At 39.4% G+C, this 26777-nt stretch overlaps 1 non-coding gene across 1 annotated transcript; it reads right to left on the minus strand.

Moving 5' to 3' along the window:
• Window positions 1-2810: 2810 nt before the first annotated feature.
• On the minus strand, window positions 2811-2916 carry LOC132616326 (small nucleolar RNA R71). The gene has a single exon (XR_009573115.1). It is a non-coding gene; the product is annotated as a small nucleolar RNA R71 (small nucleolar RNA).
• Window positions 2917-26777: the final 23861 nt, after the last annotated feature.

The following is a 26777-nucleotide window of genomic DNA, read 5'->3' on the forward strand; positions in this document are numbered from 1 at the left end:
GCATATGCCTGTACCCGAGCAATATCCATACCTGGCTGAAGAGCCACTGCCATACAGCCATCAATCAAATAATGATCCAGCCCCATCACATAACGATATACTCTATCAGCCATATCAGCTACAATAGTAGGCGCATATCTAGCCAACGAATCAAACTCAAGGCTGTACTCTCGAACGTTCCTGCCACTCTGCCTCAAATGTAAGAATCTATCAACTCTAGCTCGCCTCATCTCTGGAGGCAGGAAGTGGCCACGGAAAGCCTCCACAAACTCATCCCATACTGCTAGAGGAGCACCCTCGCCCCTAGATAACTCCCACGACTCATACCAATTAATAGCTACATCACGCAACTGATACGAAGCCAACTCAACAGACTTAGTCTCAGAAGACTTGATTATCGTCAATGTACGCTGCATCTGCCGAATAAACTCCTGCGGATCATCCTCGGGCTTTGACTCAAAAAACTTTGGAGGATTACAACTTAAGAAATCACGAGCCCTCAAACTATTAGATCTATCCACATTGTCAACTCCTAGTCCATGCCTACGATCCTGCCCTGCTACTAATCTGGTAAGCAGCTGAACTGCATCTCTCATGGCCCTATCCTCCGCCCCTGGCTGAGAAGCTGGAGGCTCAGGTAGTGGGGCCTCGGGAGCAGGCGGTGGAGCTGCCCCCTGAACATGAGCTGCCGCTGCTCTGAGTTCTTCTGGAGGTGGCGGTGTAGCAGAACTCGCCGACTGAAGTACAATCTCGGGCATAGACTAGGGACGGGCCCTAGTAACTCTCCGGGTCTGGCTGGTATCTCCTGCTACCGATTGTCCCTTCTGGGCAGCTGTCGCTTTCTTTGGAAGCATAGCTGTAACACAATAATTTGTTAGGAAGGGATTATCCTGATAATACAGCTCTATCGCACGATCTAGAGTAAGAAGGAAAAGTAACATCCTAAATGTCTTGTAGCTTCCTGTTTATAGACGTGGTGCACAACACACCGATAAACAAGACTCTACTAGACACGGTCTATAGACACTCCGAGGATGAACTGCTCTGATACCACTTTTGTCACGACCCAACCCCATAGGCCATGACTAGTGCCCGAACTGGACACTCGTATACAAACCTGTTAAATATAGTCAAGCTGAAACTAAGGATAATATGAAAACTCATAAAAACAAAGGAAGGATTCACAACGCCACATATCATAAACCTGTCTCCCCTGGAGTCACGGCTAACCACAGCATAACAATAACACAATACGCAAGCCGACAAGGCTGCCACTATACACGGGGATATCCAAAGTAAACCATATAGACACAGCTGACCCAAAACCTATATACAACCCACACATGTCTACAGACCTCTAAGAGTATAAAAGAGAAATATGACGGGACAGGGCCCCGTCGTACCCTTGGACATATACATAAGTCTATATCAAAAGATCTGTACCAAAATAGTCTAGGCTCCGGAACAATGGAGCTCTCGAAACAGTAAGGCAGAAGTCCTAAGTTGGAGGATCACCAAATCAAGTATCTGTACCTGCGGGCATGAAACGCAGCCCCCCGAAGAAAGGGGGTCAGTACGAGATATGTACTGAGTATATAAAGCATGAAATACAATAAAGAGAATCATAACTAAATAGAAGATTACAGAAGGCAAGTATGATAATCAAAGATACCAATGCACCTGTGCCTTACGAGATAAGAATCATGCATGTCTATACCATATACCATATTCGGCCCATTATGGGACTCGGTGAATAAAGTCATCATATACCATACTCGGTGCCATAATCACATCATATATATATATATATATATATATATATATATATATATATATATATATATATATATATATATATATATATATATATACCGTACCCGGCCCTCTAGTGAGGGACTCGGTGAACAATGCAGTGAAACTGTGCACGAAAACATACCCGGCCCGGGACTCGGTGAAAGATATATTAACAGCATGCACGAGCAGAGTAGTGACAACTATATGCAATTAAGTCATGTCTGAGACTCAATATAATAATTAAAATGAACTATCATTTGAAAATCAAAGACAATAGTCATGTCAAGTACCCTTCGAATGTCACTATGGATTATATCAAATTGAACGTCAGGAGTCATAGACACGTATCAAGACATAATGAAGTAGGTTCTGGGAATCAAGAACATTAGCCATCCTAGTGTCTCTAAGAACAGGAGCTTCTTTGGAGTTATATGCTCGTCGTCTATTTGTTTCATAAAGATCATGCCAAAAAGAAGGAAAGGATTGCTTCACATACCATTAACGCTTATCCATGATACAATACGTATACGCTGCCCGAAGTATCTCAACCTATATTAAAACGTTAAGAACTACGGTTAAGCTACGGAAAGGTTTAAAACGTATTTCAACGTTAATAGCTTATTTCTAAAAATATTGGGCGGAATTTCTCCTACATTGTTCATTTCCCTCACATTCAAGCCAACTATGAAACGGCCAAATCAACATTAGCAACCACACGTCCAAGTTACTATATCAAGAACTAGCCAAAACAAGATTCAAGAATACCCCGAAACAGCCCGCACAACATTCTTCGGAGGATTGTCCACTTTGACATTTGAAGAACTTCTTGCATGTATGTGCTCAACAATCCCAAGGTGTTGTTTCTGCCGATGCACTTCGATTACGGGTCTTTAAATATTCCTTAGCTGGTCAAGCCAGGCAATGGTATGAAAAGCTCCCCAGCAATTCTATTCATACTTGGAACGAGTTAGCCAATACATTTCTGAAAAAATGGTTCCCTCCAAGCAAAAAGGCTGAGCTTCGAGATATGATCTTTGAGTTCAAACAACTTCCGGGGGAACAATTATATTCAGCATGGGAGCGTTTCAAGTATTATCTAGCTCAATCTCCTACTCACGGATTTCCGGATGCTATTCTCACGGAAAAATTCTATAAGGGCTTAGATATAATGAACCAGATTGCTGTCAATACTGCTGCAGGAGGATGCTTCATGGACAAGTCATTTACCGTTATCACTCGTTTGCTTGATAAGGTCACCACCCACAATCAGGCTTGGCACTCGAGTGATAGTGAAGTCCTCTCATATAGTAGTCCTTCTGTTGCCGCGGTGGCCAAAGAAAATCATGAGCGAGATCATGCTTTTGCTCAATTGCAAACCACCGTGGATTTGTTGACAAAGAGGCTTATGGAGAAAGAAGCTAAGAGTGTGAATGTTGTAGAAGGGATACCACCTCATACTCCAAGAATGTACCAAGTCTCGGAAGAAGCTTATCAAGAGGGGCAGCCACAACGTGAGGATGCTAATTATATTGATCACTCTCAAGGGGGTTATCCGAAGCAATGGAGACCCCAACAACAAGGCAATCAATATGGCCGAAATGAATACGGTGGTTCGGACAGGAGGGATTACAACATCAACAATTATAGTAATCGGAATTCCAATGCCTATGTTCCACCAAAGGGTCGTGCTTCTAACTCTCCAAATTGGCGAGAGGGCCCTTCCAATGATCAAGGGACCTCTCGGATGGAATCTATGCTTGAGAAGATATTGGACAACCAGCATAAGAGCGACAAGATGATGGAAAATTTGACCGAAGTGGTAGGCTCTCACACCGCTTCAATTCATAAACTTGAGTCACAAATGCGAGATCTTTCTCGTGAGCAACATCCACCGCAAAGAGGGGGCCTTCCTAGCGACACAGTTCCGAACCCAAGGGGTAGTGGAGGCGATAACATTGCCTCATGTAAAGCTATCTCCACTAGAAGCGGAAAGATCCTTAACGCGGTAAATCAGAAGGTGGTTGAACCTATCAATGTCGAGTCGATCATTGATGAGGTTGTTGAAGAAGAGGTTTAAGAAGAAATAGAGGCACCGATTGAAGTGCCTATTATTATTGAGGCAGAAAAAGAAGTTCACCCTATTTTTCAAAAGGGTGATGAGGAGCCAAGTATTGAAAAAGCTACTGGTGAGAGCTTCCAAAAGAACAAGGTCACCGGGGAAATTAAACCCTTGACTCAAACATATAAGTCTCCTCCCCCGTTCCCACAAATATTGATGAAAATAATAGAGGATGCCAAGTGCGAATGATTCTACGACTAATTGAAAGGGTTGTCAATGAATATCCCATTCCTAGATGTATTCCAGGAAATACCGGGATTTGCTAAATACTTGAAAGAGTTGCTGACGAAGAAAAGGCCAATCAAGCATGATACGGTGGGAGTCACCCACCGTGTGAGCTCTATTATTTCGTCATCAAGGGTTGAAAAGAAGGGAGGTCCCGGGGCTTTCACTATCCCTTGCACCATCGGTCATCATGATTTTGCTCGTGCTTTATGTGACAACGGAGCTAGTATTAATTTGATGCCACTGGCCATATATAAGCAAGCTGGTTTGGGAACACCTAGACCAATGAGCATGCGTCTCCAAATGGCCGACAGAACCATCAAAAGATCGGTAGGGGTTGTTGATGACATACTTGTTAAAGTGGGGGAATTCTTCTTACCGGCAGATTTTGTCATCCTTGATTGTGCGGTTGACAAAGAAGTCCCAATTATCTTGGGAAGGCCATTTCTTGCCACCGGGAGAGCCCTAATGGACTCGGAAAGGAATGAAATAAAATTTCGGGTCAATGATGAAGAGGTAACCTTCCAAGATAGCAAAGGGTTAAAGTTTCCTAGTGTTTATGAGAGCATTTCGGTCATTGATTCATTCGATGAGATAGACGAAGCGGTGGAGCATCAGTTAGAAAAGGAGCATTTTGATGAGACACTTACGGCTATCTTGGTGAACTTCGAGGCGGATGATATGCAGGGGTATATTGAAACTGTTAATTCTCTCATTAGCCGGGGTTTATACTCTTATGAGCCGAAGAAACTATCTCTTGATCTTGATAAAAGAACCACTCTGCCAGCTAAGCCTTCGATTATTGAGCCTCCAAAACTTGAGCTCAAGCTACTTCCTTCTCATTTGAAGTATGCTTTTCTTGGCCCAGATAATACCTTACCAGTTATTCTCTCATCTTTGTTGAGTGAGAAACAAACTCAAAAGGTGTTTGAAGTGTTGCGGGCTTATCGAAGATCTATTGGGTGGACTATTGCAGATATTAGGGGAATTCCCTCCGGTATTTGTGAACATAGAATTGAGCTTGAAGAGGATAGTCCATCAAGTGTAGAGCATCAAAGGAGGCTAAACCCTCCTATGCAAGAAGTGGTAAAGAAAGAGATAATCAAATGGTTGGATGCGGGTGTTGTATACCCAATTACAAATAGTCCATGGGTTAGTCCGGTGCAATGTGTGCCAAAGAAGGGGGCATCACTGTTGTCCCTAACTCCAAGAATGAGCTGATTCCTACAAGGACAGTCACCGGATGGAGAGTGTGTATGGACTACCGGAAACTGAACACCGCAACTTGTAAAGACCACTTCCCTATGCCTTTTATTGATCAAATGCTTGATCAGCTAGCTCGAAGAGCTTATTATTGCTTTTTGGATGGGTACTCGGGGTACAACCAAATCAACATTGCATTAAAGGACCAACAGAAGACCACTTTCACTTGTCCTTATGGCACTTTTGCTTTCAGTCGCATGCCTTTCGGCTTATGCAATGCCCCGGCTACTTTCCAACGGTGTATGATGTCTATTTTCTCAGATATGGTGGAAGATTTCTTGGAAGTCTTCATGGATGATTTTTCTGTTGTTGGTGACTCCTTTGACGAATGTCTTGCCAATCTCGGTAGGGTATTGAAGCGGTGTGAAGAAACCAACCTTGTACTTAATTGGGAGAAATGTCATTTCATGGTGACAGAAGGAATTGTCCTGGGCCATAAGATTTCCGAGAAGGGCATTGAGGTAGATCGAGCAAAAGTTGATGTAATAGCCAAGCTCCCCCCACCAATCTCTGTCAAGGGGGTTCGCAGTTTCTTGGGACATGCCGGTTTCTATCGGCGATTCATCGAATATTTCTCCAAGATCGCAAACCCGATATGTAAGCTGCTAGAAAAAGAAGCTAAGTTTGCATTTGATGAGAAATGCCTTAAGGAATTTAATTAGTTGAAGGAAATGCTCACATCTACTCCAATTATTGTATCTCTAGATTGGTCAATGCCATTTGAGCTCATGTGTGACACAAGCAGATTTGCTATTGGTGCGGTGCTTGGGCAAAGGCACAACAAAACCATGCACCCAATTTATTATGCTAGCAAGACCCTCAATGGAGCTCAAATGAATTATACCGTCACTGAGCAAGAGCTTCTAACCATTTTCTACGCATTTGAGAAGTTCCGGGCCTACCTGCTTGGATCCAAAGTGGTTGTTCATACGGATCATGCAGCCTTGAGATACTTGATGACTAAGAAACATGCAAAGCCAAGGTTGATTCGTTGGGTCTTGTTGTTGCAAGAGTTTGACTTTGAGTTCAAAGATCGAAGAGGTTGTGAAAACCAAGTCGCGGATCATCTATCTAGACTTGAGGAAGCTGGGAGACCAAGTGGAAATCTTGAGTTGAATGATGTTTTCCCTGATGAGAGGCTCTTGGCGATATCTTGTGATGTTGCTCCTTGGTACGCAGATATCGCCAACTTTTTGGTGACAGGTCTTATCCCTGACGATATCAAGGCTTACCAAAAGAAGAAATTCTTGAGAGATAGTCGTCAATACTATTGGGATGAGCCCTATTTATTCCTCACTTGTGCCGACAACATCATTCGGCGATGTGTGGCTGAATCTGAGGCCATGGAAATCTTGAAAGTTTTCCATGACACTCCCGTGGGGGGTCATCACAGTGGGAACCGCACAGCAGCTAAAGTGCTTAAATGTGGCTATTATTGTCCCACCATTTATCATGATGCAAATTTGATGGTGAAATCTTGTGACCAATGTCAACGCCAAGGATCAATTGGGAAGAAGCACGAAATGCCAATGAATTTTGTCATGGAAGTTGAACTATTCGATGTGTGGGGCATCAACTTTATGGGCCCCTTTGTAAGTTCTCGTGGCATGCGATACATCCTTGTTGTTGTTGACTATGCGTCCAAGTGGGTTGAAGCTGTAGCATTGCCCAACAATCATGGCAAGAGTGTCACCAAATTTCTCAAACGAAACATATTCACAAGGTTTGGCACTCCACGGGCAATCATTAGTGATGGTGGCACTTATTTTTGCAACAAGCAATTCGCTAATCTCTTGGAGAAATATGGAGTGCAGCACAGGGTGGAAATTCCGTACCACCCCCAAACTAGTGGACAAGTCGAAGTCTCCAATCGTGAGATAAAGAGCATTTTAGCAAAGACAGTTAATGCAAACCGAACTGATTGGTCATCTAAGCTTGATGACGCACTTTGGTCTTATAGAACAGCATTCAAGACACCCATTGGTACTTCTCCTTACCGGTTGTTGTTCGGTAAAGCTTGTCATCTACCTGTTGAACTCGAACACAAGGCTTTGTGGGCATTAAAAAAATTGAACATGAATTGGGACGAAGCAACCAAGCTTCGGTTGTTTCAACTGAATGAAATGGATGAATTTCGGTATCATGCCTATGAGAGTGCGAGTTTGTACAAAGAAAGGATAAAACACTATCATGATGTCAAACTTCTGAAGCGAGATTTTCAACCGGGTGATTCAGTGTTGCTGTTCAATTCAAGATTGAAGGTCTTTCCGGGCAAGTTGAAATCCAAGTGGTCTGGCTCTTTTACTTTGGTGAGTGTGTCACCCAATGGGTCAATGGAGTTAAAGTCTGACGACGGGACGCGTACTTTCAGAGTCAATGGCCATCGGGTAAAGCACTACCATTGGATGGTTGATAGTGACAAGATTGTCGACGCTCATCGGTTAAAACATGGCACGGGACCTTAGCATCCAAAGTGGTATCACGTCGTGCCGCGATGTTAAATTGTGCGCTTCTTGGGAGGCAACCCATGTGTAAAAAAAAAATTGTTTTGTTGTTGTGTTATTTTATATGTTTGTTGAGATGTTGCAGAACCTGAGTGTTGAAACCTAGAAAATAGTCAGGGCAGCAGTTGCACGACACATTTGATGGAACTTCGAATGAACCGTCGAGTGGATCACAGGAAAGATTTGTCACTGGAAATTATGGCACATCGACGACAGGTTTGACGCTCCGTCGATCTGATCGACGGTCAGATCAACGGGCGTTCTTCTGCTCTTTGTTTGAAAAACAAAATATAAAAGGGGGGAGGAGAGACACGGAGAGTTGTGTCAAAAAGACGGACCATCGATTGATCGACGCTCCATCGATTGATCGGTCCCTCCATCATTTTAACACGACGATATAGGGACGTGGGTTATAACCCACGTCTGTTGCCTTCCCCATTTTCATATGAAACGAATCCCTTTCTCTCACTCTCTCTCTCTCTCTCTCGCTCCCACGTCTCCCCCACCACCTTAACTGTCTCCCCAAACCCTACCCACTCTCCCCTTCCTTCACCAGCCATCAACACCCTTCCCTCCCTGCCCTACTACTTTGTCCCTCCTTGTCTGTGAATTTTTCTCGAGTAATTTTCATTCTAGAACATTAAACTCATCTTCAAGGTATGTGACTTACTGGATTCCTTTTCTCTTGTGATTGTTTGTTTTTGGAATCTAGGGTTGTTGTTGCTTATTTTTGTTTGCTTTCCTTGTGCTGTTTGCCTCGTGTTATCTTCGCCTGGCATGCTCAATTTTTTTGCTGGGGGTGGTGTGTTCAATTGAATGTGGTTGTTGGGTGATTGAATATTATCCAAGTTGGAGGGCATTACGACAAATACGCCTCAGTTATGAGGTTGTTGTTGTTTTGCCTACCAACTGTTCGATGAAATGCCAAATAGGGCTATTGGGTGTCACAATGGCTTGGAGGGCATTACAACCTTCGTGTTGTTTTGCCCACCCAATGTTTTCCCTAGTCTAACCCAAGCCGACATGGGGTGAAGTCTGAGTAACCCCAAAATACGTGACAATTGGCACATCGGCCAAAGAGCGTATAGGATCTGTAGTCTAAGCCTGCCAAAAACATTCGATGTTCAATTCAACGGACCGTCCCATTCAACGTCAAATGAGCCTTGCCTAATATCCTTGCAAAATGAGTATCGACGGTGGATTCGACGACCCGTCGATCAATTCGACGGGTCGTCGAATCCACCGTCGTTTAGTTGAAATTTCCAGTGGCGACTTTAGTGATACAATGAGATCGACGATGAGATCAACGGCCCGTAGAATTGATCGACGGGGCGTCTTTCTCACCGTCTTTTGTTCGATAATTCTAGTGTCTTAATCGCGATCGACGTCGCGTCGACCAGTTCGACGGGAACTTCGACGCTTCATCGATCTAGTCGACGATTCTTTGGCACATCGACGGGCCACTGGCAGCCTTAACAAGGATCTCCTATTTTGTACTTTTAACCAGTTCTTTTATGTTTTTATGGTTATATTAATAATAAAGTGTATTCGTTTCTCAGGAATGCCTCAAAAGAAGAAAGTCAAGCGGGGTTCTGGTCCCCGACAAGGCCGAGGTAGGGGTTAAACAACCCTCACTCTTAGGGACGACCCCTCTGGCTCTGACAATCAAGAGACAGTCCCAACAACTCGATCGAGGGCTCAGACAACCACACCCCAAGCAGCATCGCCCACTCCAGTCTCCTCTCAGTCTACCGAGGGGACGTCATTCTCCACCTCCGTTGATTCTGGTGATGCAGCGATAGACCAACCAGCCGCTCCTGAGCAAAATTTGGATGAGGAGCACGAGCGGCAGCGGCTGCAAAAGATGGAGATTGCGGCAGTCCGCTTCCCTTACCAAGGGTGCCGAAATTACTATGTCCGAGGGGCCGATACGGACGACGCGAGTCATCCAAAAAGAAACATTCAAGAGGAAGAACAGATCAGTATGAGAGGCTTGGAGAGTTATCCTCAGATCACCGATCTCATCAGGCACTATCACCTTGAGGCATTCAACCAGCCTCCAGGGGATTATTGCCCGACCATAGTCCGGGAATTCTATGCTACATACAGGGTACTGCTCGAGCAGCGCCATAAGAACAAGAAATCCTTGAAAGACGCCCCTCCATTGGACACTGCGTATGTTAGGGGTGTCCATGTCGACGTCTCAGCGCTCAAAATCAACCGGATTTATTTCGGTGATGACTTCGTGGCACCGACCATGGCGGAATATGATGATAAAATGGAAAGACGGGCCGAGCAATCTGTGCGGGAATGGTTTGCGGAATTGATGGCTAGAGGGCCAGCGGACCAGGCCCCATGGTTGAGAAAATTGTGTGCCAACATCCGTATGGCAGATATCAACTTCGAAGCTAAATTCTGGTGGAATTTCGTCATTTATCGGGTTCTGCCCATAGGAGCAGATAACATAGTCACACCAGATAGAGCAGTGGTTGTGGCTTCCATGCTATCGAGGTACCCAATAAACTTGGGTGATTTGATCAGTGGGGCCATCCGGGCACGCGCACCACAGGAGGCGACAACCTTAATATTCCCGTGCCTCATCACGCAGTTGTGTCGGTTGGCCCAGGTGCGGCACCTTGAGGCATTTGCAGCTACTATTCAGGCAGCAAAGGTGTGCGACATCACGCGGAGTAGGGATGAGACCCTCCGTACATCTCAGGCCACCAGTACTTCATTGTTCGAGCTCATGGGTGAGCAGGCTGAGCATGTCACGGATTCAGTACCTCAGGGCACAGAAGGATTGTCCACCACAGAGGCCTCCACACCATCTGTAGCTGATGCTACCCCTTCTTCTGAGGCACCACCTCGGCCCGCTGTTCCATCTACATCTCATATACCTCCGTCAGCCACAGCAGCAGCCTCCGAGGATCCCTTTGTCCTCAACAGAGCCAACTTCAGGGAGTTTGCAATCAAAGCAGAGCGTGTTGATCAGCAAGTGACCCGGATACTACAGCAGTTAGGTAGGTTCGTCCGGAGAGAGATTGCACCGGAGTTGGAGCCCCTTCAGGAGGCTATGGAGAGGCATCATGCTCGAGTCAATGCACGACTTGACAGTCTGGAGATGCGGATACTCACGATTGAAAAGAAGAGTGAGTCTGGCACTTCAGGATATTTGAAGACCGAGCTTGACCAGATCCGAGCTGAGATTACGGCCCTTCGGACGAGAGAGCCGATTATTATGGATGACCCAACGCCACCTGCACCAGTCTCCAACATTTTCGAGTTGATCAGAGTAGTTGATTTGGTGACTGAGGATGAGCCGAGGGAGAGTCGAAAAAAAAAAAAGGCTCGTCGCAATAGCTGATGATGAGGATGAGGATGAGGACCTCGAGCTTCAGGAGGGTATGCGGCGTTCACGCCTGGATATGAGGTTCACCGGCGCATCTTCCAGCACTAGTGCTATCCCAGCGCCAGTCGGCCCGATCATGATAGCCCCTCAAGACCTACAGCCACAGAGCCAATCAGCTCCATCGCTTCAGTCCACCGAGCCAGCAGCCGAGAAGACCCCCATTCAGACTCCTGCGGGGGAGGCACCTCAGCATCAAAAGCAGGATTAGAGTATTTCAGGTCGGCGCCACCACCATGGGGTGATGGTATGATTTTTGATGCATTGGGGACAATGCATCTTCTTTTTGCTGGGGGTAGGGCAGCCTGATGTACTTTTCAGTATTTATATTTGTTTTATAGATAATTATAGTGGTTTTATGGATTAAAGTAATTGTGACTCTCTTGGTTGTTGCATTTTGAACTTATGGCATGGATTTTGGATGAAAAGGGATCTTTATGATGTGTTTTATGGGCTGATTTGAAATTGACCCCTCAAAATTTGATTGTGTATCTCAGGTTGTAATGAATTGACATGTATGATTCTTTTTGTGACATCATAGATATTAGAGTGTATATGAATTGAGTGTTCAACCCTTATGCCATTGTGAGTGTGAGAACTTCTTGTGTTCATTATTAGCATATGTGGATCCATAACTTGCCTGATAGGTCGTGCTATATTGCTTAGGATAGTCGGTTGTGAAGTGATCATAGGCTTTCCTTCTGAATAGTCACGTCAGCCTTAAAAAATCCCAAAACCTGTTGCATATGAATATCACTAGCGCCCATGTTAAACCTTTGATTTTTTCTCTTAATTTGCTGTAACAAACCTTTTCCCCACTTCATGACTTCATTCCATCTTTACACCCATTTCCTCCTTGAAACTACTAGAGAAAAGAGGCGAATCGCCTAAGCTGGGGGTGGTATTGTGTGAAGTAAAGGGCAAGAGCCTAAAGTTGGGGGTGTGTAAGTTGCATAATCAAGAACTAGATGTGATAGCAGATTATATATATATATAAAATAAAAAATAAAAAAAATGTTGTCTCATGTACATATACATTTCATGTACATATGTGTACGTATGTATATATGTATATATATAGTTTTATAGCAATAATAATGTTATCTCATTGAAAGATGGTAAATTCTAGTAAGGGTAAAATCATATTGTGGTCATGAGTTGAAGAATGAATAGATTGGGCATGAGAAGAAAGGTCAAGTTTTGTAGTGTTAAGGAGGATGAGTCACAAATTCCCAAATGAGTATCCTATCCGTCCCCAAGCCTACATTACAACCCAAGAACAAGTCCTATAGTGATCACAACTGAACCATCCGAAAGTGTTAGGCATTGAAATTAAAGGCAAGCATATGGTATCCGCACTGGTAAATCATGAACTTCTTTGTGAGCGCGAGTGTTTTCTATTCTCATCTATCCTTGTCCCAAATTCTTATTCTCAAATTGTGTGTGGGACTTTTTCTAATCTAAGCGAGGGCATAATAGTGAATACTCACACGCATAAATGCTTCTAATAATGTGATGTCACCAATTGAAGCGTCAGGGTCAAGTCTAATGAGTTTGTTTTGAAAGAACCTTGTTTGGGAAATGATGAAAGAAGGAGTTGATTTTAAAATGCACATGCCGGTAGCAATGAGCAAACACCATTGTAGTCACTTTTACTTTATTTTTAGCATAGTTGCAATTTTATTTTGGCTATTGTTTTGTCTGACTTGCTTGAGGACAAGCAAAGATCTTAAGTTGGGGGTATTGATGTGCCGCAGATTTGTGGCACATTCGACGCCTTTTTACTATGAATCTTGGTTGTTTTCAAGTAAGTCTGGTTCTCATTAATATGTTTTGTTGTGTTTTAGGAAAAACAATGGCCCAGAAGCAAAAAGCAAAGAACAACAGAAAAAGTTGCCAGAAATGAGAATCGACGGTCCGTCGATCAATCAACGAACCGTCCTTCGAATCGTCGATATGCATGATTTTCCAGTGATGACAAAGTTGAAGACGACGAAGGACGGAGACATCGACGAAGCGTCGAACTGATCAACGTTTCGTCGATTGGTGTCGTCAAGAAGGATATCTCAGCAGAGGAGAAAAAGACAGAAGACTCGACGGAGCGTCGAACTGGTTGATGGCACCGTCGAACGGTACACAGGGCTGAAGTTACAAAAGACAAAGAAATCGACGGATCGTTGAACGATCGACGGTCCGTCGATCTTGCTATCGGGGGCAATTTTGTCAGTTTTTGCTCTGCGTTTTTGGAACCTATTTAAAGAACCTTTTAGGTTTTACTTTACATTCAGAATTTATTATACTCAGCTAAAAGGTCCCATTGGTGGGAGAGCATTGAATATTCCTCTTTTGGAGCTTAGTGAAGCCAAGAAGATTCTATATTCCATCATATTTATTATCATTGTAAGCTTTATGTCTCATTTATTGCTTACCACTTTTGAGACCATAATGTGTGAGTAGTCTCTTTAATCAAAGTTGTGGACCCAAAATGATGGGTGTTATGTAATGGGTATCTAACATTGTATATATGTATATTGGGTTGTGATATATTTTATTATTTCTTGTATTCATCGTTCTATAAGTGGTTGCAAAAACTTGTTTAGGTATAAACCCTAGTTTATTTGGAAAGATGAACTAGGGTGTGATTTGAAATAATATAACAAGGACTCGGGGCGCTAACCCTCGTTTAATGAACTCGCTTAGGAATAAGATGAGTTCTACTTGGCATATTTAATCATCCTTAGTTATAACTTTTCTGCATTTGGGAAAATCATGAAAAGACATACTCTCTAACTATTGAAAAATATTAGGAAGTATATCAGAGATTAAGTGCATGCATAACCGCGACCCAATAGAAATATATCATATTGACACCCATAGCATAGCATCTAATCATTGCGGGGATACAACTTTGGTTCTCTAAATCCAAACAAATTTCAAACAGTTCAAAATAGCAAATACAAACCAAATTTCCTTTTTAAAATACTCGAAATAGGATTAAAGCCTTTAAAGATTAGTGTCACATACAATTAGTACCCTTTTCTCTCCATATTCCCTGTGGGATTCGACCCCAACCTTGTTTGGGTTACTATATTTGACAACGTCCGCTTTACCCATTAATAGGTGTAATTTGAGCGTATCACACATAGCACACACAATATCGAGAATAAGAGAAATGGTAAATTACCTTTTTAAGGCACATCCTTGAAGAGATTGAACCTGGAATCAACTCCAAACGCTCCACACCAACAAAAACACCCAAGAAAATATTTAAAAGAAAACTTTAAACTCAATGAAAATTTTAAAGGTTTCAAGCGGAAGCTAAAAACCACAAATATTCTCAGTGTTTTGCAAGCTAAAAATTATAGATTGCTCGCTGCTCTTTATGAAAAAACAAGGCCCTAACCCTTAAAATCCCAAATCACCCGATGTGGGACAATCCTCCAAGTTGGGGATTTTTCCTCACACTTTGGTGTTGAAGGGCCAAGATCATGTCAACTATATATCAAGGGTCGAGATTCGACTAACAAAACCCAAATCTGAAAAGCTCATCATGAACCAATAGGATCTCAAAATTCAAAATCGCAAACAAACAAGAATCATTAAAGGATTGCAGTGTTAGACCGTTGAACAAATATAATAATAATACGAAAAATCAAGCAAATAAGCTCGCTAGCACCCCGTTTGGTCTATTCGTGGTGGTAACGGGCAAAAGCATTGAATGCTTTGCCCTTTGAGGCCATGCAAGACTATAAAAATGCAAAAGGCTCCTACTACTTTGCCAAATATGGCTTCGATGACGATGAGAGAGAGAGGAACCCATGGAGGCGGCTAGGTTTTCGAGAGGAAAGAGGAGGGTAAAAGAGTATAAGGCTCGTTTGGTCGGCTGAAAAATGCAAATGGGGCCTTGGCCCCTTTATCTTACTTAGCGAATTGGGTCGGGTCTGGCCCTTGTTGGGCTTGACTCGGCCCCTCTGAAAATGGGCAGCCCAAATACATACATACATACATACAGACATATATATATATATATATATATATATATATATATATATATATATATATATATATATATATATATATATATATATATATATATATATATATATATACATGTATTACACATATATATGTACAAACGCAACAAAAATAAAATAGAAAAAATTAATGGTTATAAAAAAGACAATTTAAGAGATTGATTTGCTATTAAATTGAAATTAATCAAACAATTAATTTAAAAACATGACTAATCTTCACAAAAATATTAAATTTAAGGGATGGCCTTAATTGAGTTGACGCATGAATTTGCTATTTTCAATTGTGGCCCCATTTTGGCTAATTAATTGATTATTTCAATTGTAGTCGTAATTAAACACATAATAGGAAATTTACAAATATAATCATAAATAATTCATCTAAATCAATTATAATTAATTTGAGAATTGTCCACATAAATTGGTTATGCAGAGAATTAAAATTTTGGGGTAAAAAAATGATTATTTATTTTAATTACTCAATTTACTTGAATTAAAATGGGGGGTAAATATTTGCTGATTAAAATTATGATATTTGCATAATTAAATAAATAGCTACTCCACACTATTTTTAGTAAAATGCCTTATTAGTTACTGTGAAATAATTTCCAAAAGATTTATTATAGAAATTATTTTACCATACAATAAATGTAAAACACTATCTGCATAGTCTATAAAATCATCTTGATTTTTACTTAAAAAAATATTTATCACCCCATTTAATATTCAGGCACTTTGAGCAATTAAAATAAATTATAGGAGGTCAAATATTAGGTGTCAACAGCAATAATCAATTTTCTTTTCTGCATGGTCATATTTGAAAGGGGTAATTAGATTTCACATTTTTAGCATAGCTATAATTGAAATCGTTAACTAGTTTCCACTTTTAAAAATCAGTACTACATTATCATGTCTGTTTGAATGAAAGCTGATAGCTTGAAATAGTTAGAAGCCTGAAAAGATAAAAGGTTGGACTACTTTTGAACTGATGAGATTCACTTAGGGTGAAAAAATGAAGTTGTCATGATCACATAAGTATAAGAGAAGCTTAAGAGGTTGTCACTTGGGATGGGGTAGGACAAAGAGTGATTATCCTAGGGCTAGGGAAAAGTTATGAAAGACTTTGAGTTCCTTACTCAGTCTAGTACTACTGATCCTAGGCTGCTAGGGTGCCTCCTTGTTGAACCACAGGCCTATGAGGCCCTCTAAGGTTTCAATAAGTGGAAAAGGGGAATACTGTGTAAAAGTAACATGCTGAATTGAAATGCTGGGGTCTGTGTGAAAAGATAACACTATACATGTGTAGTCTTGTTTCTTCTTAATGTCTCTGTGTTGTGCCTTGCTCAACTAATTCTTAATGTCCAGGATTGGATGAATGAAAGTGTTATTTATCTTCTAGGATAGTCTAGGCTATAACATGTCCATGCTTGGCTGTTCCATGTTTAAAACACTTTCCAAATAATATGAATTCTCTTGTGTCTTTCCCCGAAGTATAAAAGGAAGATGTGATAAAGCAGAAGTTTGGTCACCTTCCCTTTTTCCCTCTTTGCCTCTTGTGTGTTCTCTGGGATACAAATGGTTCAATTTTTGAAAGAAATAGTCCCTTTGGTTGTGTGTATCTTTTGTCAATATGAGTTGTTTGCTTAGTCTCCTCAAGACCTGAAATCTTTAAATTCAGTACTCTTCTTTTGAAAACTATACCTTAAGAGTTAGACTTTGAGGGTATACCACATATGGGTTAAATTGATATGGCTCATGAATCCTTTGTGCCCTTTCCCCTTTCTAAAGTAAATGAAAATCTGAGTTGCTGTGAGTCTACAATCTTTATTTCAATAAGCATTATGACATTTTTGAATAAAAACTTAATGTGTTGAGTATATTAGTGTATTCTATGTGTATATATGTATATCTGAGGCACTGAGACTAATTTGAGATGAGATATCCTTTCCTGTTTGCTTAAATTGCCTTTCCTTCTCTTTTGCCCTTCTTATCTGGTACTGATTGTGGCAAATATACACTAGGTATATAGAATATACATACTCCATATATACCCAGTATATATTGGGTTGTATATTGTGTATACCCACGGTATATCATGCTATTACTCACATGTTGGAAATGATTTGGGCCTGTCCTTTTGGGTGTTACATTATAATTAATTGAGTTGGGCCTATTTTTTCAATTTTGTCTCCATCACGACTGGTTTGGACTTATTTCGCCTTACTTCATACCCAATTTGAATTTGGGCTTTTGCTTGTTTGCCTTAACTGTTGGGCATGTTTGTTGTATTTTCCTTGGGGTCTATTTTCCTTTTGGGAATTCCGAGGGCGCGGGTGAATTCATAGCGTGTTTTTATAGTGGGTTGCATGTTTTGTTTATATCCGAGAGGTCTCAGATGAGTTTCGAGTTTTGAGCTGAACTTGGTCAAAAACTAGATTTTTGCTAGTTTAGATTGTATCGCATATGCGGTCATGTGCGGGCCCGCCTCTGCGGGGTTTGGTCCGCAGGTGCAAGAAAGTGGGGGATCTAGGGAGGCCGCATCTACGAAAAAGGGATTTTAAGTGAGGCCGCATCTCCGCAGATGCGAGAAATGGTCGGCAGATGCGGAAATTGCTGAACAGAAACTCATAAACTTCCCCAATTCAATTTATTTCATTCCATTCACAAATTTGAGACCTAGAAGTTCAGGAAGGGGCGATTTTGTTGAGATTCTTGGGGTTCTTCAAGTGGGTAAACCTCTTAACTTTGTTTTAAGATTTTATAATGGGTTGACTAGAAATTTTCTTAATGAGAAACTTGTTTTTAAAAGGGTTTAAGACAAAATCCTGGACTAGTAATTGAACTTTCATAACAAATCGTTGATGGTTTTGGGGTGGATTTCCTAGCATTTAGCTTCATAAGCTTGAGTAAGTTCTTCCAATTCAAATTTTGATTTCAAAACGGGTTTTCAACGGATTAAATTCATGGGTTTTCACCATAATTGGAGGTTTTGACAAAATGATGAAATTAAGCTTATTTGGGATTAGATTCTTGTGAAACTTGGTATTTTGACTTTCTAGAATTTGGGTGAACCGTTCTCGGCCTAAATTTCCAGTTTTATCCTTGTGGGTCCGGGGTCACCTTTTTAAAGTTGTTTTTGATTTCGACTTAAGAGCATAGTAATATGAGTATCATTAGTTCCATAATCTAATTTAGATTAATTGCTTGGTAGACTTTTATGGATCTGAGGCGATTCGAAAAGGCAAGGCTCAAGCAAATTAGTTCGTGGCACCTGATCGGCTTTGAGGTAAGTTACAACTTACTTATGTCTAAACTCTGATTCGATAAATGTATGTAGATAGTAGTTGTTGACGGGGAAATCATGATAGTCCTTCGGGCATGGTTGTTTATAAATCCACTGGTTTGATATAGATGTTGTTATGTGGGCTTATCGCCATATTTGTTATACTAGTGAATTTGATGCATTCACTTATCTCATGGAAAGGAAGGATATTGTTGATGAATTGAGCTTTGATATACATTTCATGGCAAGTAACAGTTGATATGACAACATGATTTGTTGATGAGGTTGATATTATGCATGGCATGCTTTCCATATTTCATATGTTTGATTTGATATGATTGTGATTGGTAATGATGATAAGTGAGAGAGTGTATCCTCCGAGGTCTTTGCCCGAGAGTGTGAAAGAGATATGAGTGATTGTGATCCCAGGTCATTTACCGGAGCGAGAGAGTGCTCGTGTGAGAGGTCATTTGCCCGAACGAGGGTACATGGACTTTGCGGGTCCCCTATGGGTCATGACTTTGAGGAATTTCCCTTAGCAGGTGTGTACGGTATGGAGATGAGGCATGGGGGCCATGGCATAGCTCTAGCATAGCATGGCATTGTATTGCATTGTATTCCGTTTGTATTGTACTTCATATCATTGCATAGCGCATTATCTCATCAAGTTCTTGGTTGGTGATTTACTTGAAGTTGTTGCCTGTTGTTAGGTGCCTATTTAGAAACTTGACGGACTTATGGATTAGAAACTATCACCTAGCCTTATGATTTGAGAATACTGAGACTTATTGCGATTATTACTACTAAGAGCCATACTTGATTATGATTTCGTGACTGTACTTGACTGCTTATCTGCTCTACTTGTTAATTTCTTTCTATTTATATGCGTTATATAATCGTTGTCAGCCTATGATACCTACGAGTACTAGTGTTGTACTCATACTACTCTTGTTGTATTTCTTTTGGGGTTTGGAGTTGGTTCAGGTTGTTGTTCGTGACCTCGCGACTGATCTCGAGGATGTCCGTATTAAGCTGCATTCCTTTAGGGGTGAGCTACTATTTGGATCCGCAGCGCTGGATCTCTTCCTATGTTAAGCTGTCTCTTCCCTCCCTTTTACTTTGAGCTGTAAAGCCAGTTTTTAGACAATGAAATTCTTCTAAAAGCTCTTGCACAAGTCTAGACCAGGTTTTGGGGTTGTAGTCTTTAACCTTATTTCTGCACTGTTATTAATGAAAGGAGTTCTAAATTGATTGTTTTTTCTATTTCAGAATGTTTTCTTTTAATCATGTGATGTGAGTAAGGAAAAGGTCCGCCCACCAAGGGGGAGAGTGTTGGTGCCTGCATGACTCATGAGTTGGGTTGTGACACCTGCCCATTTATCACCCAACTTATTTTTTTACCCAAATGAAATAAGGGCAGATTGAAACATAACTGATTTTTGTTTAATATGTTTTCAACACCCAAAAATCCCACCAAACCCGCCCATTTTCCACCACTACTTATGGTTAACCAATTTTATAATTTTTGGGGGATTTGACTAATTTGACAGTGAGTATATACACATTTTGTTGACTTCAACGTAGGCTTGACACCAAATTATGAGTTTAACCCCGACTAGTATAATTGACGTTGCTAACAGAGAAAGAGGATATCTCAACAATGATCAATTTGTACTCTCTTTGATCATCTTTTTCCATGGAAATGAAGACTTTGATACATTTTTCTTCTTTGCCATAATTGCTATGGATGTTCCTTGATTTGCCAAAGATGTGGCAAGAAATGCTGAGAAGGCCATAAGCAAGCAGGAGCGGAGCCAGAACATTTGATAAGGGGGTTCAAGAAAAAGGGACTGGATGAAAAAGGGTTAAAATGTATTGTTACATAGAATCTAACCCGCAACCATGGGCTCAATAGTAGGCGCCTCAGCCGCTGAGCTGAGTTCTCCATTATGTTAAGGGGATGCAACATTAATATTTATGCACGAATCAAAAAATTGACCCCATATATATAGTGCAATTTTCCGACGAAGGGGGTTCAATTGACACCCCTTGCACCCCTGTAGTTCCGCCCCTGTAAGCAAGTTCCGAGGCTATGGCTAGGACAAACTCATTTTTAGAATTTAATGGAATATTTATGCTACAATAACACTATCTCTAAATAATATTCCTTTCGCTTAGTCTCCTGCTGCTTTATTTTTCTCTGTTATCATTTATAATAAATTGAAATATTTATGCCAAAATTACACTATTTCTAAGTTATTGCCAGCTTGTTAAAAAGGATCATTAGCAGCTAAAATACTTGTTTTCGAGCATGCACATATTATATCTTCTTTACTCTGTAGTTGCTCTCCTGCCTTGCCTGTTAAATATATGGTGTTCCAACTATAATCCAAGGTTTGTGGTTGACGCGTACTAGTACAAAGCAAAATTAAAGTTAAATGCTAAGCTGGAGCAAGAATAAAAGAAAAAGGTCAAAAAAAAAAAAAAACCTACGTGAGATTCTAATTAATTGTTGAAATTGATACAAGTAGTCCTCCACCAAAATAATAGCCAGCAAATGTATATTTTTTGTATCTTAATGTATGATTTATATATAATATACATCTTTTTATATAAAATAGTGCATATTTTTTGTATATTTGACTAGCGAATGCAATTATTTTTGTCGACTGGCCAAATATGTAACTTGCCCATTTAATAAAGAGAAATTATAGCGAAATACCATTCAGCCAACTAGTTTACATAGTATGTACATAGTATATAGGTAGTGTATGTTTTTATTCTACATATACATATAATATACATACCTATAAACTACGTATACATCCAAAGTGTATAGGTGGTGTATATTTCAGCCATGTTTAGTAAACTAGATGGCAAAAGAGTAATTTCGGTAAGTTTCCCTTTAAAAAAGAGCTATCTCAAATTCTAATGTAAAATTTTCACAAACAGCTACCTTTTAGCTCCTTCCAACAACCTATAACTACATGTTCTATAATACAATTCGTAGCAAGATGCCTCTGTATTTAGCTAGTGGACGGGTATACTAAAATATAGTATAAATATAGCGGAAATACAGACGCTGGGCTAACTAAAAGTGCTATATTTATGGAAACAAAATCTGTTCCAATTTAAATTATAATCAGTTTTATTGCTCCCTGATTCATGCAAATATCCTCCCATTCCATATCTGATTCCATATCTCAATCAAACAGCTAACAAATTCAAAAAAAAAAAAATGAATTCAAAAAGTACATTCATATTTTTAACAAAAAATAAAAAGGTTCAAAAACTAGTTCATCAAAAATCTTTGAAAAATAACAATATCAAACCAGTGAACAGAGCTCGATTAGAACGACGAATATATATTTGATTTCATCTGTTAAAATATCGAATTCAAGTTGAGTTCATAATTGAGGTAACAATGTTTTCACTACAAATTTTTTTTTCGTCTTTTCTGAAATTTTGAATACGAAAACTCAGATTCATAGATTAAAAAATATTATTGTTTCAGCTAAATTGAATATAACACATTGTTGTATTCAGAGACGACAGGATAATGACAATCATAACTGCGTTGATCCATCATTCTGGTTTTTGGAACGATCAGAACTGTTTTGTGAATTACAAAATTGATGCTGTTGTATTCATTGATAATTGCAATTACGATGAGTTAGTATCTACGATTACAAATCAATTAGGCGTGGATACTGGCAGGAAAACTATTTCAATAAAATATACTGTTGAAGGCGATTTTCAACCAATTGAAATACACAACGATATGGGAGTTCGTGTTTACGTTGAGCTTAAGAGAGAAAACAGAGGTTTGGGGATGTATCCAATGTGCGTTAGTATTCATGATTTTGATGTTGAGGATGATGCATCTGGTAATCGTATTATTAGAGATGATGTGCTGCAAATTGGATATAGCGAGAATCGGGATGGTATGGAAGTTTGTGATTCTGCAGGAAAGGCTGTTGTTTTGTTTGGGAATGATAACAATTTGGTAATTTCGAAACCAGAAGCGAAAGGAGTTTTTGTCGATCAAATTTACCTGGATAATGAAACTTTAAAAATTGCGATGACGAAATACGCAATTTGTGAAAGATTCAATTTCAAAACAGAGAGATCGAATGCTATAAGGTATGATTTTCTAAATGTATTCTGGTAACTGAAAGTGCAGATGTATTTTTGTTATATTTGTACTTTATTGAGATGATTTGTTAACTTATTTAGCACACTGTTAAATTAAAAATGTTTGATGCAATAAATTTCTGATATATTTTTGTATATTTCAACTATATTTAATTGATTCAATATGTACTATTTGCATTGTATTATGTAGTTATACTCTGGGATGTTGGTCGCCAGAATGTAAATGGAATTTCAGAGCGTCGAGAATTGGGGATTCTGAAATGTTCAGGGTTAGATCTTTCGATGACAAACATACATGTCCGTTGAAGGACAAGGTGTATTCACAAAGACAAGCAACAAGTTGGTTTATTGGAGAAGCGGTTGTCAAGGCGAAAATAACTAACCATAAAAGGAAGGTCACACCTGAGGATATAATAGATGATGTTAAAAATGAATTCGGCGTAGATGTTTCTTATATGATGGCATGGAGAGCTAGAGAGAAGGCTATAAAAGATTTCAGAGGTGATCCAGCTGATTCATACAAGAAGTTGCCAGCATATATATACATCCTTGATAAAACGTATCCTGGATCGCTTGTTAAAATGCATAAATCACCAGAAAATGAGTTTATCTAGTTGTTTGTAGCACTCAAAGCATTCATAAAGGGATTCGAGTGTGGTAGACCAATAGTTGTAGTGGATGGTACACACCTTAAATCAACGTATAATGGTACATTTGTGTCGACAAGTACTTTGGATGGATCAGGTATGTGTAATTCTATTCTATGAATGTTTTTCTTTATAAATACAACAATATGATATTGATTTGCAAATAAAGCTGCAAAAAACATACTCTGGATATATTGCTGGTGTTAATTTGTGAATAATATATGCTGAAATATATTGTAAATATGTGGTGAATATATTGTAAATATATACTGTTGTTTTATAAGATCAAATTCAGTCAAAATATGTGATGAATATATTATAAATATATACTGATTTTTGTAGGTAATATCCTACCACTAGCGTATGGTGTGATAGATTCTGAGAATAATAAGTCCTGGACGTGGTTCTTTGAACTGTTCAAGCAAGCTTATGGTGTTAGGCAAAATATGTGTGTCGTGTCCGATAGACATGAAAGCATAATACACGCAGTTTCTAAGGTGTATCCTACTGTTCCTCATTTGGCTTGTATACGGCATTTGTGGAAAAATGTGGCAAAGCAATACACAACAAACAGTAAGGTGTTGAGTCCTATATTTATTCACTAGCGAAGGCATACAGCCAGGATGAGTTCAATAAATTGATGGAGAAGATTGGGAATGTTGATATTCGGGTAAAACGATACCTAGAAGATGCTGGAAGGGATAAATGGTCTAGGCTTTATTCACCTGTTAACAGAGGATGGACAATGACTTCGAATATAGCCGAATGTATTAATTGAAAACTGGTTGCTGCAAGAGAGTTACATATTTTTGATTTCCTTGAAGAAGTGAGGAAGATGTTTGGTAGATGGAATTGCACAAATAGAAAAAATGGTACCTACACATTCACAACACTGATGAGGCGGTATCAAGAGATGTTGTCGATCAACGAGTACAAATCAATACGAATGAGGGTATCTTTGTTTGCAACAGAAAAATTTAATCTATATTTTACTATATCTAATCTATATTTATCTATATTCCCAATATGGTAAAACTGCCAGGTTAATGCTTGTTTATTGGTTAAATGGTTCTCAGGTTGAAGCGTCAACTGAATATGTTTACACAGTGAATGATGGACCGAGGCATTTCATAATCGATTTGAAGAAGAAAACTTGCAGCTGCAGTATGTTCCAACTGGACGAGATATCGTGTTCTCATGCATGGGCAGTATTGAAGAACAAAAATTTGACTGCTGATGCATATTGTTCAGAATTATTCAAGCCAGAAACAGTTGTGAAAACATATGATGTGCCGGTTGATCCTCTTCCCGATGAGACCGAGTGGAATGTTCCTAAAAGTATATCAGAAGAAGTTGTTATGCCACCGATCTATAAAAGACCCCCTGGGAGGCCAAAAAAGAAGAGGGACAAGCCATTACAGGAGTTGATGATTGGTAAACGCAGGAATGCTTGCGGTAAATGTGGACGTCTTGGTCATAACGGGCGTTCGTGTGATAATCTGCCGCTCAATAAGAAGAATAAATAAGTCCATTTTGATTTTATTTGTTAAGACAATTCTACTTTAAATTTCTGTTAAAAATAAAAAATGAATTCATCTTGAATTCATATTATTCTAGTATGATTGTATTTCATATGGTTGAACATCCGATGTTTTTCGATGTTATGCTATATTGGTGGTTTAATGGGATTTGGAAAGTTTACTCTATGTAAACTGATTTGACCTTTTGTTTTGGATTTATGCTTTATTAGTTGTATTTCGTATATATTTTGACTATATTTTTGTTGTATTTTGTCTGATCTGGTAGATAATACTTATTCTGGTTTACTGTTAACTACATGTCATATATATTTTACATATATTTGAAGTGTATTTAGATGAAATTTTAACTTTTGTAACACACTGTACATTAAAAATGGACTTGTGGAATATATCTAAGTTATATTTTCTGTATATTTTGACTGTTTTTAATGGTTAGATATACTACTTTGTTGACTGAATACATTTCACAGAAAATGAAAATGAAATTTATGCATTGAAAAAATAACATACTTGAAAGAAACAACAATATAAAAACCATAAGGTGGTGTTCAACATTAATCATCCTAAAAAACATTACTGAACATGAAACGATATGTCCAAAATGAAAAAACAACAACAAAAGTCGCAACCAACTATGCTATTGTTCAACATGAAAATCAAAAACACAAAAGACTTGGTGGCCTAATCAAGATCCTCTTTATCAACTGCATCGTAATCAACTGCCGGTCTAATTGGTCTTGGAGGTTGTTCGTTATCACTTGATGCATTGTTGTTTGACTTATCCCATGCATAGTCGCATAAAAGGGCACCGTATCTCATACGGAGTAACTTTGCATCGAATTCGGTTGGGATGACTTCTCTTGAGCTCAAGTATTTAGCAAAGGCAGCCACATACACATCACAATCCCTGAAAAAAATGATCAAAAAAATTTACTGATCAAAACCCAAGAAAAAATAGATGTATTTATTGTGTTTTTTATTGGAAGAGATTCTTACATGCTAGCGGGAGCTTGTTGCGGGAGATTGTCTAAATTCACAATGTCAAAGTTGTCGGTCTGTTCTCTATTTCTGTAAGAAGGATGTGTGGCAAAATCTATATCCGTCTTCTTCTCATAGAAATCAATCATTTGTAGACTGTGTGTCACAAGAGTAGCCAACATTTTCATTCCGGCTCTAACGACAGCAACATGCCCTGCAGCTCCGTATGAGTTGTGTATGTAGATGCACTTGTTTGTAAAAAGAAAGAATATGAAAAAAACGAACATATAAATTTTGTAGACAAATGAATGATTATTTCAAAGGATGAGAGCACACCTGTCAGTGAATGATATCACAACCAAAATCCAGTGATTTTCCTCTTTTACGTTGACAGGAATTAGAACGTTGTCAACAGTATACCATGGTACATTAGCCAACAGCCTGTGCCCATTAATGTACTCACACAGTTCATCTTCCTTACTGGCGACACATGTGGATGAATCAGGGTTTTCCCAAGATGTGTAAATTTCAGCAACTAAAGTGTGAAAAATACAGCTGGCAGTGGTGAATCTATAATTGTTGTTATTATGATACTTCCCCTTCTTGCGTAGGCAGTAAAAATAACATCAATATGCTGTAAAAACATCAATTCAATGACTATAATCAATGCTATGTTCAATAAAACTATTGTTGTATATATATTAAATATAGTGTAAATATAATGATGAAAATATTTTTAAAATACAATACAGTCTTAAGGTATATATATATGTCAAATATAGTAAAAAATATACTCTAGATACATCACAGTGTAATTACATTATAAAACAT

This window comes from Lycium barbarum, chromosome 10, assembly GCF_019175385.1.
Source record: "Lycium barbarum isolate Lr01 chromosome 10, ASM1917538v2, whole genome shotgun sequence".
Classification (NCBI taxonomy): Eukaryota; Viridiplantae; Streptophyta; class Magnoliopsida; order Solanales; family Solanaceae; genus Lycium; species Lycium barbarum.